Raw genomic sequence first — 16,467 nt, 5'->3', positions numbered from 1 at the left:
CGGGGGAGGGGCTTAGGGATGGGGAAACCCGCGGAACCCCCAGCTGGCTAAGAGGCTGGGGAGGCTGGGGACCCTGGGTGAGGGTCAGGAGGGGGAGCCACACGTGGGGCGGGGGGCCCGAGGAGACGCAGCCAAGGCTGGGAGGACTCCTGTGAGGAGCGGGTCGGGGGTCTAAGGTCTGAACTTCAGGACAGGCGGAGGGGTGGGGGCTGCTCGCCATCCCTCTAAAATAGCTGCCAGAACACCCGAGGCCGGGGTGGGGGAGTGGGGCTCCATCCCCCTTCCGGGCTGCGGGGTCATGGGCCCGAGTCGCCCATGCCGAGTCAGACTCATGTGTGCGAGACCTGTGACTCAGACCGGCGGTGGCGGCGGCGGCGACTCGAGGCCCAGGAAACGGGGAGGGCTTGCCCACCCGCGCTCGGGAGGCTGGTGTGAAGAAGGTCGGAGGGGCGCACGGGCGGCGCCGGGGAAACTGGGAATGGGATACGGTGAAAAGCGAGGTGCGCGCAGTCGGCAGCGGGGGAGGGGCGCGGTGGCGGGAGCGCGCGCGCAGCGGCGGCGCCGGGCGGAGCCGAGGCCGCGGCGGGCGGAGCCAGGGCCAGGTTCTGCGCCGTCTGCCGGGCGCCGCGGTCCGTGCTCCCGCGCCGCCTCCCGGGGCGCCTCGCGGGTGGTGGAGGTAGAAGCTGGGGCGGGGGCGGGGGCGGGGGCGGGGGCACCCCAGGGCTCAGGTTCCAGATCCGGGGCTGGCCTGCACCACCGCGCTGGAAGCAAGCGGTCGACCCGGGGGAGCCGGAGAAGGAGGGCAAAGGAGGAGGTGCCCCGGCACGGGGAGGAGCGCGGCGGAGTGGCTGGGGGCGGGGATGGGGCCCACCGCGGGAGCCGAGTCCCTGCAGCTGCGCTCTGGGCCCAGTTTGAGGAAGTGGGAGCGCCCCCGCCAGGCCCCAAGGCGTGGTGGCCAGAGCGCGGGGCGGGAGGTGTGCCCGCGGCGAGGACTTGGCCGGGCGGGGCGCAGCCGCACAGCCACGATGGCGGCGGCGGCGGACCTGTAAACCTTAATGACAGCAGTCTTGTCTGTCTGCGTCTATGACTCACGCGGTGACCCAGCCTCCAGTCACCAGACGGCCTCCCTCCCTCCCTCTGGCCTCAGTTTCCCCAGCCTCGGAACAATGAGGCTGCTGTCGTTATTCATTCCTCAGAGCCCATTCACACAGGTAGCACTGCCGCCTGTCCAGGGAAGGGACCGAGGTGTCGAATTTTTAATTATCCCTGGTAGGGTCGGGGCTGGGGAAGGCCGCGCCACGCTGGATAATTGAACACGGGGACTATTTCCAAGCCGTTTTAAGTTCTTTATTTTAAACCGTTCGTTCTTTCCACTTCCTCATATTTAAGTTTGACCCCTTCCTCCCCACTCTGATGGAGAAGCTTGAAAAGCAGTGAATGAGTCACTACCCGGGCCTGGGTTTTTTGTTTGTTTACAAATACTGTTTACTTGCAGCAAGCTTTAGCGCCTACCTGGGCAGTGCTCTGTGTGGTTAGCACTGAGTCCAATCCAGGGTCCACCGAGAGCACATCATTGGTTGTGTGTGTGGAGGGGGGAGGAGCGGGTGTGACTGGGATGGGGCACAAGGGAACTGTCTGGGATGATGGAAATGTCCCATATCTCGATTCAGTTGATTACACGGGCGTATACAGCTGTCAAAACTCACCCACTCTAAAAATGGGTGCATTTTATTGCATGTAAATTATACCTTGATGAAGTTTATTAAGGCCACTAGAGTCTCAGAAGTTAGGAGGCTTGGTCAAGGTCAAATAGCTAGTCAGCCTTTTGCGTCATTCATAACATTTTAGGATGTATTGAGAGAAATAACTTTAAAAATATTACACAGACTTTGAGGAGGGGAAGGAATCCTGGAGAAATGTTGCTTGTTAGGGGCTCCCCAAGGAAGCCTTTACATAAGTTATTTATCTAAATCTTACAACCAGAGTCTGGAATGTTACTGTTCTTGTTGTTAAGTGCCATGTAGTCGATTTTGACTTACAGCGCCCCACGTGAAAGAGAACTGTCCCATAGGGTTTTCTAGGCTGTCATCTTTACAGGAGCAGATCACCGGGTCTTTCTCCCTTGAAGTGGCTGGGTGGGTTTGAATAGCCAACCTTTGACTTAGCAGTTGAGCACTTAACCGTTGTGTCACCAGGGCTCCTTACTGCTATTCACATCCCCATTTTACAATCCAGGAAATAAACCCGAAGAGATAAAGTGACTCCCAGAGTCACTAAAAGAGACTGTCTACATTTTTTAGTGATCTTATCTGATCTTGCCCCTGTGGGGGGGCATCCACCCCCAGGCGCCTCTATTATCAGCCCTCAGTCCCTAAGGCTGTCCCCTGCCCTCACCATTGGAAGGCCCTGTCCCATGTGGAATCTACCCCACCCCTAGGACCTGGTTAAGGCACAGCTCAGCTTTTCCCTCTCTGCACCCTTCTCACTTCATCACCTGGGCCACACTGTCACAGCTCACTGGATAGTCCCATACACGTCCTGCACCTGCTCTGGCCAGGCCCTGGGCAAGGTGCTGGAGGTGCAGAGGAGACGAGGTCAAGCTTATAGTTGGGGACATTAACGCCTATGTGCTCCCCCTCACTGTAAAGTGAGGCCTCAGTGTGGGCCAGAGACTGGCTTGAGTCTTCAACCTTGGGAAAGGATATGGGACCCACTTCAGTGTCCTTGTCTGTGAAATGGGAATTTCAGCATTGTCTTTGCAAGAGAGTAGTTGAGGCAGCAGAGTGAGGTAGGCTCTGGAGCCAGACTGCCTGTCTTCAGATCCTAGTCTCATCACTTTGAACTGTTGGACCTTGGTAAGTTAACATACTTCTCTGACTCAGTTTTCTTATCTATAACATGGAAGTCAAAACAGTAATTCCCTCATGGAGCTGTTTTTAAGATTTAGAGCATTTAGGTTTGGAAAAGGTTTAGAACAATGCTTGGCACAAAACGAGCATGTGTACACAAAGTTCATACATGCTGAGCAGTCCCTTGTACATAGTAGGGGCTCAGCAAGTAAATGTACATGGCTTTGAATGTCAGTTCATTCCTCCGGACCTTGATATTTTTCTCTTTAACCATCTCTGAAGGGAGAGATGGCAGGCTGAGGCGAGACCTGTGTGCCTTGGTTCATGGAGAAGCGGGACCTTTGAGGAGGAGAGCCATGAGGCAGTAGGTGGGTGCCAAGCATGCTGGACTTGCATCCATCCCCTCCCAATGGGTACAGCCATTGATGAGATGGTAATCGGCCCCTCAGAGTAATGTGATCACAGTCTGACCCTTCCCCTGAACATGGGCTCATCTTGGCTTTGAGCAGATTTCCATTGTTTACTGGTATTTCCTCATATTTTCCTCCTCAAAATAAGTGTGTAAGTACAAATGCTGTTCTTTCTGAAGTTTTCATACTAATGTAACTCACGCTACTTGTGGTCTTCTCTCTGGGGTGGGGACACAGTAGGTAGCTTGGATACCCAGCATGGAGTCCTCACACTGTCCTCTCCAAGCCTGTGGACCTCCCACAGACTAGACTGCCCCGCTTTATTTTGTGGCTGCATCACATCATAAATGATCCAGCCTTCTTGTTTTGCTTTACCCCCATCACCAACTGCCTGGAAAACCCTGCTTGCTGTTCAGTACCCACCTCAAACACCCCCTCTTTGCTGTGTCTCGCTTGGCCAGCCTTGCACAGAACTCATGCTCCCTCTTGGAGTTCCTGGATGTTTTACTCATGGGGATTACGGTTGTTTAGTTGTCTCTTTCCCCAGCTGCGTGCAATTTCCTTTGAACCAGGACTGTCTGTCATACTGGTTCCTAGGAATAAAAAAAACAAAAAACCCTGTTGCCATCTAGCCGATTTCCACTTATAGCAACCCTATAGGACAAAGTAGTACTGCCTCATAGGGTTTCCAAGGAGCAACTGGTGGATTTGAACTGCTGACCTGGTTAGTAGCCGAGCTCTTAACCGTTGTGCCACTAGGTGCTTAATAAATGCTTGTTGTATTGATTTGAACAATAACTTGAACTGATTAATCAAAACCTTCAGCCTGAAATGTCCAACCCAGATATATATATGTATAGGGGAAACCCTGGTGGTGTAGTGGTTAAGTGCTATGGCTGCTAACCAAAGGTTAGCAGTCCGAATTCACCAGGTGCTCCTTGGAAAATCTATGGGGCAGTTGTACTCTGTCCTATAGGATTGCTATGAGTTGAGATCAACTCAATGGCAACAGGTTTGGTTTTGTTTTTTTGTGGTGCAACGTTTAAGTGCTTGGCTGCTGCCTGAAAGGTTGGCAGTTTGAAGCCACCCAGCGGCTCTGCAGGAGAAATATCTGGTGAACTGTCCCGTAAAGATTACAACCTAGAAAGCCCTATGGGGCGATTCTACTCTGTCACGTGGGGTTGCCATGAGTCGAAATCACTCAATGGCACTATGTATATAATGCATATATTTTAAGTGACTTATTAGTTAAATCCATTTTTTTAACCCAAAAGGTACCCAACGAACCAGTTTGAGTTGGAGCCAAACCTATGTGTTTTCTAACCATTGAACTGAAATCAAATTAGAACATATTGTCTTCCAAGCAGAAAATTTCCCAAAGTGAAGAATGGAAAAAAATAAATGTTCTTTGTTTCTGGGGACTCCCTCACTCCATCTCACATGCCAGCACCCCTCTTGGCCCTGAGGCAAATGTTCTCCGCTCCTGTGAAGCTGGTCCTGCCTGGAAGCTAAGTCTGATTATCCCTGTTTTACAGACAGGGGACAGGATGGTGAGGATGAGGCCCCTGTCAAGGTCGCCCAGGCAGGACTTGAGCTCCGGCTCTACTCCTGCAACCGTGGCTCTTAACCACCATGCTCTTTGCCTCCATGGTAGGAAAAACATCTGCCATTGCAATTCCCTTTAGATGTTGCCATAAAAAGGCTTATGGTATTAGTCCTCTCTGGGGCATTTCAGACAGTTCTTGGGGAATAGCTCTTCGTCAAAAGAGCTCACTATTTACAGGCTTGTTTTTTTTTTTTTTTTTCTTTTTTAAATCACACCTAAGTTACAAGCTCTTGGTGGAAAAGCACCTGTCATTAACTCCGAATTCCTTATGAGAGCCTCAAATGCCTGGTCCACCCCTGGAGATTCTGAGTGGGTACATACGAAAGGGTAGGGTGGGTGGGGGGGTCTGCATTTTTAACAAGTCACACGTAGTTTGAGAACAATTCCCATGCAGCACTGAACACACTGTAGGCGTTCAGGATTTGCTTATGAAAGGAAGGAAAACTAGGGAAGGAGGGAGGGGCTGGCAGCTCACCAAAGGATTTCACAAGGTAATCTTTTTCTACCCAGCTCATGTTGTTGTTGGGTGCCCTGGAGTTGATTTCTACTCATACCTACCCCATGTGGCCGAGTAGAGCTGCCCTGTAGAGTTTTCTAGGCCGCAGTCTATATGGAAGCTTATTGCCAGCCTTGCTCCTGCAGAGCCACTGGGTAGGTTTGAACTGCCAACCTTTCAGTTAGCGGCTGAGCTCTTAACCGTTGCATGTGGTAGGCTCTTATAACTGTTGCATGTACAAGGAGGGAAAGCCTGTGGTGGTCCAGGAGTACAGGGCAGGGAGCAGCTTCTCTGTGCAGCCTGAGAGGACCCTCAGGACCTCAAAGGTCATTGTGCTGTCCAGAAACAGTAGCCACTAGCCACATATGGCTATTTAATTAAAATTAAAGATTAAGTTTCTAGGTTGCGCTAGCCACATTTCACGTTTTCAATGGCTACATGTGGCTAGTGGCTACTGTATTGGTCAAAGCAGATATAGAACATTTCCATCATGGCAGAAAGTTCTACGGGACAGTTGTGGGCGTGTATGCGTATGTTTAGAATGGAGAGGAAAAATGGGAAAGGTAGAGGGAGGACAAGAAGAGACAATAAAGAAAAATGGAAGAAGGAACACGGAGCTTCTGTTAGGGGTGATGGAAAGGTTTGGAAATGGACAATGGTGATGGTTGACCACCACCACGAATATCATTTACGCAACTGTCCATGCAAGAACTGTTAAGATGCTAAATGTTAAAAAAAAAAAAAAAAATTGGTAAATGTTTTGTTACATATATATTTACTGTAATTAAAATTTAAAAAATATATAAAAGGGGAAAAGGTGCTGAGGTAGGAGAGTGAAGGGGCTGGAGGCCCTGGGGGCCTGAGTGCTGATGGGTCCCTGGGTTGGTCACCAAGGCAGGCTCCAGGGGCAGTGCTTCAGGGAGAACTGAAGAGCTTACTGGGTGCAGAGCTTTGTGCAGGAAAATCACCCTCAGCTCAGCTGTGGGAGGACCTGGTGCTCCAATAAATGAGTGTTTATCCCTTTAAGAGTCAGTGTTACGTTCATTGTCCAGAGCTATGCTCAATTTTTGTATAAATCCTTAAATTTGTCATATAGATTTGAATGCTTTCTTGCTGACTTGTCCTCTGTGTGTTATTTCCTTGGACTGTAATACCCCGTGATTTCAGAGCCCTATTAAGGCGAGCCCCCACCCCCGCTCTTATACCAAATCATCCAGACAGCAGAGTTTTGATCATTTTTCTTTTTTAACAGTTCTTTTCCCTCTTTGCACCTTTTACTCCTCCATGGGTTTGGATATCAGCTCACACAGGCAGTTACAATTGTATATAAAGTACAAGTTAATATGTTTTGACCAAAGGCTCATCAGTCAATAAAGACCTTGTATTTTAGAGCATGGACTTTCTGACATCAATTTTGACTGCACAGAAGTATTTTCCATTTAAGCCTATTTTAGTTCTTTTCTATTTAATGGTGTATTTGGATTTTTGTGTACTTGGATTTTTGGTTAGTTGATGTGTCACTACTGGTAAATACAGAGACTGAAGTGATTAAAGTTCGGTTAGTTCTGATTCTTTGTGGTAATCATGCTCTATAAAGTTTCCACCAACACTGGTTTAGCGAATATGGAACCATTGCTCCTAGGGGAGATACAGAGTTAGGTTCTTGCAAGCCTCTGGTCCGCTTTTCATTAGCCGATCAATATATAACCTTGTTTATTTTTTTATAATTTTTATTGTGCTTTAAGTGAAAGTTTACAAATCAAGTCAGTCTCTCACACAAAAACCCATATACACTTTGCTACACACTCCCAATTACTCTCCCCCTAATGAGATAGCCGCTCTCTCCCTCCACTCTCTCTTTTCGTGTCCATTTCGCCAGCTTCTAACCCCCTCCACTCTCTCATCTCCCCTCCAGGCAGGAGATGCCAACATAGTCTTAAGTGTCCACCTGATCCAAGAAGCTCACTCCTCACCAGCATCCCTCTCCGACCCATTGTCCAGTCCAATCCATGTCTGAAGAGTTGGCTTTGGGAATGGTTCCTGACCTGGGCCAACAGAAGGTCTGGGGGCCATGACCACCGGGGTCCTTCTAGTCTCAGTCAGACCATAAAGTCTGGTCTTTTTATGAGAATTTGGGGTCTGCATCCCACTGCTCTCCTGCTCCCTCAGGGGTTCTCTATTGTGTTCCCTGTGAGGGCAGTCATCGGTTGTAGCCGGGCACCATCTAGTTCTGGTCTCAGGATGATGTAGTCACTGGTTCATGTGGCCCTTTCTGTCTCTTGGGCTCGTAATTGCCTTGTGTCCTTGGTGTTCTTCATTCTCCTTTGATCCAGGTGGGTCGAGACCAATTGATGCATCTTAGATGGCTTCTTGCTAGCGTTTAAGACTCCAGACACTACTCTTCAAAGTGGGATGCAGAATGTTTTCTTAATAGATTTTATTATGCCAATTGACTTAGATGTCCCCTGAAACCATGGTCCCCAGACGCCTGCCCCTGCTACACTGGCCTTTGAAGCATTCAGTTCATTCAGGAAACTGCTTTCAGTTTAGTCCAATTGTTATAACCTTGTTTTATGTGTGTTTCGGTTTATTGTCGTTGTGTGCCACCGAGTCAATTCCAACTCATAGCGACCCTGTATAACAGAGTAGCATGCCCCATAGGGTTTCCTAGACTGTAATCTTTATGAGAGCAGATCTCCAGGTCTTTTCTCCCGTGGGTTTGAACTGCGACTTTAGGTTAGCAGCCTCGTGCTTAACCATTGCGTCACCAAGGCTCCTTCTGTTTCTGCTGAAAGACACCTTATTCAATATATATTGTTGATTCCTCAGCATTGAACTCATGGCCAAAAGCACTATTAACTCATGCCTGAACAAAGTTTATCCCACACGTGCATTTTCTCTGTAAGTCTTATCATGGCCGCCTTGCACTTAGGAACATTAAACAGTACCTCAGCACTAGGCTTGGGAGCCATTTTAAACAACGAAATCACCGACAAAAAAAGCACAAAAATGAGGAAAACGTGGCACTAAATAAATGGTGAAAAGGGCACTTGTTTAGAGTTTGAGAGCTGAAACAAGAAGTCAAAGCGTTGCCTTGTTCAGCCCCAACTGAGAATGTGTGAATTGAGTGACTCACGTTTTTCACTGCTCTGAGCATGTCCAGGGATGACCACGAAAGCATCATGATTTTGGCGCTATGCATACATCTTAGCGAGTAAGTGAATTCACAAGTATGGAATCTGTGAGTGATGAGAATCCACTGTAGTTCCTGTCCCCGGAGGCTTATTTTAAACTACCCATGACCATGCTGTTTTAGAAGGCGGGGACCAGACCTGAGACTCTGCCTTCGGCACCTTCAACCCCTCCTTTTCTTCTCCCCGCCCTCCCCACCCCCACCCCCCCCACCCCACCCCCGCAAAACCAAGGGCTTTGAGGTTTTCCTTCTGTACAATGAGTCACCAAATACTGACTTTGAGGCCATTTAGGAGAGCTTTAGGGAACAGTTGGCTAACCCAAAACCCCACAGAGATCGGGCCAGGAGGACACTCCCTATGTTCCAGTTCCCAGGTTCTGTCCGCCACACTCAGGCTTATTCCCAGAATCGGCTCTCTAAAGGGAATCTGCATTTTAAAATAAAAACTTGGGGAGAACAATGTTTAACTTAATAGGGTGACTCTCCCAGGGTGGAATGTCATGCACTAGGACTGGGTGGGACTCCTCCTGGAAAATATGTCCCTTCTGATAACATGTCCAAAGTACTTGAAACAAAGTCTCACCATCCTCGCTTTTAAGGAGCATTCTGGCTGTACTACTTCCAGGACAGGTTTGTTCCTTCTTCTGGCAGTCCATCATGTAATTAATATTCTTCGTCAGCACCGTAATTCAAAGGCATCAATTCTTCAGTCTTCCTTATTCGTTGTCCAGCTTTTGCATGCATATGAGGGGATCGAAAATACCATGGTTTGGGTCAGGTGCACCTTAGTCCTCAAAGTGACATCTTTGCTTTTTAACACTTAAAACAGGTCTTTTGCAGCAGATTTGCCCAATGTAATATGTCATTTGATTTCTTGACTGCTGCTTCCATGGGCGTTGATTATGGATCCAAGTAAAATGAAATTATTGACAACTTCAGTATTTCTTCATTTATTATGATGTTGCCTATTGGTCCAGTTGTGAGAATTTTTATCTCTTCATTTCGGGGTGTAATCCATACTGAAGGCTGTGGTCTTTGATCTTCATCAGTAAGTGCTTCAAGCTCTCTTCGCTTTCAGCAAGCAAGGTTGTGTCATCTGCATGTGGCAGGCTCTTAATGAGTCTTTCTCTAATCCTGATGCCGTGTTCTTCATGTAGTGCAGCTTCTCGAATTATTTGCTCAGCATACAGATTGAATAAGTATGGTGAAAGGATACAACCCTGATGCACACCTGTCCTGATTTTAAACCAGAACTATTCAAAGACTGCCTCTTGATCTATGTACAGGTTCTGCATAAGCACAATTAAGTGTTCTGGAATTCCCATTCTTCATGATGGGGTCACTATGAGTTGAAAGTCAACTTGACAGCACCCAACAACAACAATTCATAGTCCAGATCTTACCTCATACTGGGTACCTGGTAGTGGGAGGGAGATGTTGGGGTGAATTCCTGCTCCTTCCCCTCTCCTACTCCATGTCCAGGAAGAAAACAGTCCTCGGTTTTTGTCTTCCAAGGGACAGACAAAGCATGGGGCTGGTGGGCTCCGGCCCTGGGCCCTGTCTTGAGCGACCTTTGCCTGCCAAAGCAGTGTCCCCCACTCTCAGCCACTGCCACCTCTGAGGGCCATGCCGGAGGGCCACAGACTCGGCCTATAAATACATTTTTTCACAGTGGACTTTGTGTTGTTTGGCTCTTTGCTAAAAAGTTGAGGATTATCTCTGGTCCCCAGAGTGGGTGGCACATTACCCTTTCCACCTGGATTCCTAGGAGACCCCCCCGGCTCCACAGCATCAAATTCTATATTTTCTCTTCAGGACAACTTCTCTCATTCCCAGATGCCCTTTCTATCAGTCTTGCGCTATTTTGAACTGGGGCTCAGTTCAACTCTTCATTGTTTGTCTGGGACCCTGAGTGTTTTTCTATTGTGGTTTTCCAACACTCTTTTCCCCCCTTAATTTTCCCAGTAGTCACCAAGCCAGGGCCTACAGAGCTGCGGCTGAGGTTCAGCCCACTGCCATCCCTGCAACAACACAGGGCCGGGGTCTTGGGCCCAGAGGACTTCCACGGCACTCAGAAGGCCCGAACAACAGGCCACTCTGAAAGAACTGGGGCTTTCCTACCAGAGAGCCTAGAGTTTTCTTAAGGAGGCAGAAGGCAGAAGTGTGAGAGCTAAGGTAAGGACCTAACCCCAGATGTTACTTTATACAAACAATACAATCCAACAGCTTCTGGCTCTGATTGAAAATAAATTGGCCTTTCTGAGGTTCTTTTTTTCTTCCTTAAACCAAATATGCTCTCTTTTCTGTTTTCTCCCCTCCACACCGGAAACTCTACTTACGATTTTTAAATGGTCTTAACTGGGGAGAGGAAGTTGATTGGCTGAGGAGAGAATTCCAAACTCGGTCCATATCCCACTGGGCTGGGAGTCAATAGAGCGCCCTCCGGCCTGGCGGCAGGAGACCGGGCAAGCCTTGAAGTATTTATTTTCTGTGGCTTTGCCAGGGCCTCTGCAGACAGAGTTTTTATTGAATCTGGCCCCAAAACTGCTGGGATTAGGACTTGCTTGGCTACACAGAGAGAAATAAGTGTTCTCAGAAAAAAAAAGTTGCCATCTCCTGACCTCTCCTGCCCTCCCCCTCATCCACCCCTCCCCACGGTGGTTTCCGTGTTTTCAAGTTTTCCAAAATTTGCTCGTACTGAGGAAGAGTCATGTTTTTCTGAAAAGCCCAACACGCCCATCCCGGCTCCACTGGAGCTGCGGTCGGTGGCGTCAGTCTCAGGAGCTCCCGCCACCCCCAGCTGGGCACAGGGAGGGGGCCTACTCATGCCTACTGAACCCCTCCGTGTGCTGTGGGCCCAGGCCACCTCCCAGGTGGGCACTGTGGGCCGGGCAGTGGGGGCATCCCAACCCTTCCCTCCAGCTCAGAGCTGGGAGCGGGCCCTGGGCGCCCAGGAGCTGCGGAGATAGTGAATACAGCCCCAGGGAGCTGACATCTGAGGGAGAGGGAGGGTGTGAGGGCCTGGGGGCGGGCCTTCCCAAGGTCAGGCCTGTGCTGGGCAGAGCCAGATCAGGATCCAGCAGAACCAAACTCCCCAGCTGGGTCCGGGCTTTCCTGATGGACCCTGGGAAGTAGGCTCCCCAGGGCTTTAGGGGGCTCCAAGCTGACGCCAGTAACAGGCTCTCTGGCTGTGCCCTGAGGCTCTGGCCTGGCCCAGACCTGTGTCCTGAGGAGGCCTCTCGTAGCCACTCAGGGCTTGTGGGTGGGGAGATTCGGCCCAGACCGGGTACGCTGAGGGACGCCTGCCTCATCCACTGCCACACTGTGGATCAGGACACTGGGGTGAGAAGGCAGCCCCTGGTCCTACCCCAGGCTTGCTCCCACCCCTGGCCTGCCCCGGCCAGCATGCTCCATTTTCCACAAACTTACTGTCTGAGATGTGATTGTTCTCAAGGTCCCTTAAACACATTCATTAGTTTATTCATTCAACAAACAACTGTAAACAAAATATCTGCTAGAAGAGCAGTGCTTTGGGGTCCCAGAGGGGAGCGAAGCCTCTATTTCCCTGGGGTACTTCCCAACTGGAGACAGGGTGTCCTTAGTGAAAGAATTAGACCACCCCCGGAGGCCTCTGTTCTGCTTTGGCTGGAAGACTCAAGCTGGGAGGACAGAGGTATAGATGGATCTGGGTTCCCCAGCAAGGCACAGCATCTTTGGAGAGAGGAGCACCCCAGCAGAGGCAGGGTAGGCTGAGGTGCCTGTGAGGCAGAGGGAAGCAGGCCATGGCCTGGTGAGCCCACTGATCAGTGTGACCACTCCTCATTCATGGACTGTGGCATCCATCCAAAGATTTGTTACATGAACAAAACCCAGCCGTGTTGGGTTTGGAGGTTTGTTCATGTGTTTCCTTGTTCCGAACTCGAAGAACTGTCTATGCTGTGGGAGGAAGAGCCAGCTTATCACCAGAGTTCATTGTGGGGCTATTAATACTGCTGCCCCCTTCTCAGGGTGGAGGAGATAGGCCAGGCTGGCCAGCCCAGTCCCTGCAGTGCCTTCCTCCTGGCCCTGCCAAATTCCTCAGAGCCCAGTGGATAAGATTAGTGGTTTCTACTTCCCAAAGGCCTGGTCTGGCCTCGAATTCTTATCCAGCTCCAGGCTCCTCTACCTTGCGTGAGGGCGGAGCTGACTCTGGAGGGTTAGGAGCTCAAAGACCCCAGTGAGGGGCCAGGGCCCTTATCCAGAGGTGACTTGATCCCTGAATCCTTGACGCCTCCCTGCAGAGCTGCCTGCCTCCTCCCTCCTTCCAGGCTCCTAAAAAAAATCCTGTTACTCCCCAATTTCACAATTCTAGAGACAATTCTGAAAGCAAATGCCTGGGTGCCCACTCATCTAGCAATGGGCAGAAAGGAGAGACGGGCAGGGCAGCCAGGCCAGGACACAGCCAGAGAGACTCACCCTGTCCTGTGAACTTCCTGGGCCTACTTCCCTGTCCACCCCCACATCCCCACAGTTGGGCCCCTTTTGGCTTCAGGACTGGCCCCTCCCTGCCTGTCCACTCGAGATGCATAGCTCTGGCTGGTGCCCACACTAACCCCTCATGCACCCGGCGCCTGCCCCCCTGCTCACCCACACCCTGCCTGGGCCCTCACTGAGTACACTTGGCCGAGGTAGGTGAGCTCTCAGAGGTTGGTGCTGCAGAGCACTGTGGTCAGCAGCCCTCATGGGCCACTTAAAGTCCTGCTTCAAACCGTTTGATTGGTTCTGTGTGTGCAAGAGTGGTCTCCACAGCCCAGCTGCTGGCTTCTGGGCATGTGCACATGAGCGTGCACACGCACACACACCCCATACAAACACACCACACACCCCCCCCCCGCCCCACGCACACACCCCGAATGAGCTCTGAGGAGGGAGGGATGGCAGGGCACAGAACCAATGGTCAATCTTTGTTGATGTTAAATGATTCATTATGATGCATTTAGAACTCCACGGGACCAGGCATCAGGAGCCCTGGATTCTAGAACTGATGGCTGCGATGCGCTGTGCGACCTTGGGAAAATCACTTACCACTCCATCTGTCCACAGCTTCTCCATTTCCTGCTCCATGTGGAGATGAGATTAGCCTTACCCTTGCAGAGCCTACTATGGATGAGGCTAGGGAGAGGTCAGAGGGTCACACCAGGGTCTGGTCACTCCGGTGGTGAGGGAGTTCATCTTGGGGAGGGTGCTGGGTCCGTTTCATTCCTGATCCCCAGCAGAATGTTTCTCTTGATCTCCCAGGAGCTCTGTTCCAAGAACAGGGGCCACCATGGTGACTCTGATGCTCCCTCACTCTCTCCAGAGCCCCACCCCTGCCAGCCTGCTGACCTCCCACTCACAGCAAACCCCAGGCTGTGAACTGCATGACCCCAGGGGGCCGCCCTCTGTGAGTCTGATTTAGTTCAAGGACAGATTTTGGCTGAGGGGCCTGCAGGCCGTCCTCCACTGTCCAGAGGCTGGAGAGAGGCTTTGGGGTTGAGTAGGCTGGCCCAGGCTGTGACCTTGGCCAGCACAAGGTGGCCTGGATGACAACTCAGAGCCCAGCCAGCATGGTTTTCCTACCTGTAGTCTGGTCCCATGGAGGACACTGCAGGGTTGCCTGGAGGCCTCCTCAGCAGCATAGGAGGGAGGGATCTGGTGGATTCCGCTGAGGTCAGGACGCTGTGGGTAAGGGGAGAACGTCCCTTCCTGGAGTAAAACAACACCCAGGGCCTTCGAGGGTTAGTGGGAGAAGGAAAGAGCCCCGTTGGGAAGCGGAGGCTGACCTTGCACTTCTGTCCCCCTCAAGTTTAGCCTCTTCTTGGAGGTCTGTTGTTCTAATCCCTGCTGTTGTGCTCTGCAGTCTCACACCTGAGTTCTCCTCCCCCTTTTAGTTGCTGTTGAGTCAATTCAGACTCATGGTACCCCCATGTGTTGCAGTGTAGAACTGCTCCGTAGGGTTTTCAAGGCCATGACCTTCTGGAAGTAGATTGCCAGGCCTTTCTTCCAAGGCTCCTCTGAGTGGGCTTGAACCACCAATCTTTCAGTTAGTAGGGGAGTGCTTAACTGTTTGTGCCACCCAGGGTCTCTCTTCTCTCCCTAGACCACGGTTTCCAACCCTGGCTGCAGACTGGAAACACCTGGAGAGCTCTGACAACCAGCGATGCCCAGGACCTGCCCCCAGAGACCCCAGTGTAATTGGTCTAGGGTGTGGCCTTGTTGAGACCCTGTGTCTTAGGGTCTAGCCTGCCTCCATGTGAAGAGCACCTTCTCTAACCCACACCCCTACCCTGCAGTATCTGAAAGTTCCCTGAGTTTCTGCCCAAACATGCACTGCTCACTTGGATGACTGTTGACACATCTGGTCTCTCCCACAGATGAGGGGCAGCCTCCTGCCCTCTGGACACTGGCCACCTGGGGCAGGTCCTTAGTAAAGTGGCATTAAAGGCTTATCACACATATGCGGGAGTCATGGGGTTCGTCCTCCTACTACTGCCTAGCACTAGCACTAGCTGGTCAGTGCCCCCACCGCTGCACCATCCAGCCAACCCAGTTCCTAGTAGGAGGCAGGATGGGTGGTAGTGATCGGCAGTTGCCGGAGGGGGCCAACTCTGCAGCTCAGGGCAGCCTGGAGGGTCCCTTCTCCACTGAGCGGGTCTCACTGGGATCCCCAGTGGATGACCCTCACGCCTTCTCATGGGGACCTCTCGGTGGGGTGGTGCCATGGCCTAGGCCCTTCTCTGGCGTCTGCCTTGGCTTTTGGAACACTCTGACTCTCCTCCTATCCCTTGGCAGACTCCCCAGTTCCCCCTCCCCCACTTGCCCTCCAAATGAGGGGTCCCTCGGGGCATGTCCTTGGCCCTGTCCTCGCTCCACTCTCTCCCAGGAGTGACCTCATCCAAACCACAGCCTCAAATGCCATCTGTGCCCCTAGGGCCCTGACTCTTATCTCCACCCTAGCTCTCTCTCTGAGTTCCAGAACCCTGTATCCAACTGCTTACTGAACCCCTCCCTGGGTAGCCCACAGAAACCTCCAACTCACCCTATTCATACCCCCAAACTGCTACTCTTCAGTTTTCCCCTGTCTCAGAAATGACAGCTCCACTCAGTGGCTAGCCTGCACCTTACCCTTGACTTCTCCTTGCCCCCACCTTCCCAACTAAGCTCACGCGGTTAATTTCACCAGCCAAGTCTTGATTCTACCCACATCTCCCCACCTCCCTCCACCAGCCTGGTCCGGGCCACCATCATTTCCCACCAGGCCACTGCAATAATCACTTCCTGAGTTCCATCTTGCCCTTGTTCAAACCTCCATCCAGCAACCACTAGGATGTTTGACAGGGGAGCCTGGGTATGTCACTTCTCTGCCTAACACCTCCTCATGGCTCCCCATTGCTCTTAGGACAAAGTCTTCTTTAAGGGGATTGACCCTTCCTTCATCCCTGGCCCCTGTCTGCCTTCCTCCTCCCGGTTTCTTCATCACACATTCCAGTCATTCCATCTTCTTAGAGTTCCCTGACATGCTGTAGTTTACACCTTTGAGACATTACACCTGCTCTAGAATGCCCTTCCCCCTTCCACCCAGTTAACTCTTATCCATCCCTCAAAACACCACTTGTGTGCTACTTCCTTTGGGAAGCCTTCCAGGAACTCTTTGGTCTGTGTGCTGGAGTGACTTGGAATGTGTCTTAGTGATTCACAGTGCCGTGCTTTCAAGGTGGCTGCTCTTTCTGTTGCCATGACCCTTGGGGAATTTGGAGCCTTGCAGAGGGACCACAGAGTGTTCAGATGAGGCGACAGAGATTATCACACGGTCCATGGGTCAGAGGAGTGGAGGCTTATCAGACTTCTGTGGGAGGCGTCTGGTACAGGCCCCAGTGTGAGCTTTGCCCACATGT

General features: G+C 51.3%; 1 long non-coding RNA gene across 1 annotated transcript in view; it reads left to right on the top strand.

Moving 5' to 3' along the window:
• Positions 1-230: 230 nt before the first annotated feature.
• LOC111749642 (uncharacterized) overlaps positions 231-16,467 on the top strand; it is a 38,024-nt gene continuing 21,787 nt past the window's right edge. Inside the window, exon 1 of the long non-coding RNA XR_010323454.1 lies at positions 231-440. This is a non-coding gene — a long non-coding RNA (uncharacterized LOC111749642). The remainder of the gene's footprint in view (positions 441-16,467) is intronic.

The sequence above is a fragment of the Loxodonta africana genome, chromosome 11 (genome assembly GCF_030014295.1).
Source record: "Loxodonta africana isolate mLoxAfr1 chromosome 11, mLoxAfr1.hap2, whole genome shotgun sequence".
Lineage (NCBI taxonomy): Eukaryota > Metazoa > Chordata > Mammalia > Proboscidea > Elephantidae > Loxodonta > Loxodonta africana.
Note: the sequence above shows the minus strand (reverse complement) of the source record. Positions and strands in the feature narration are given on the sequence as shown.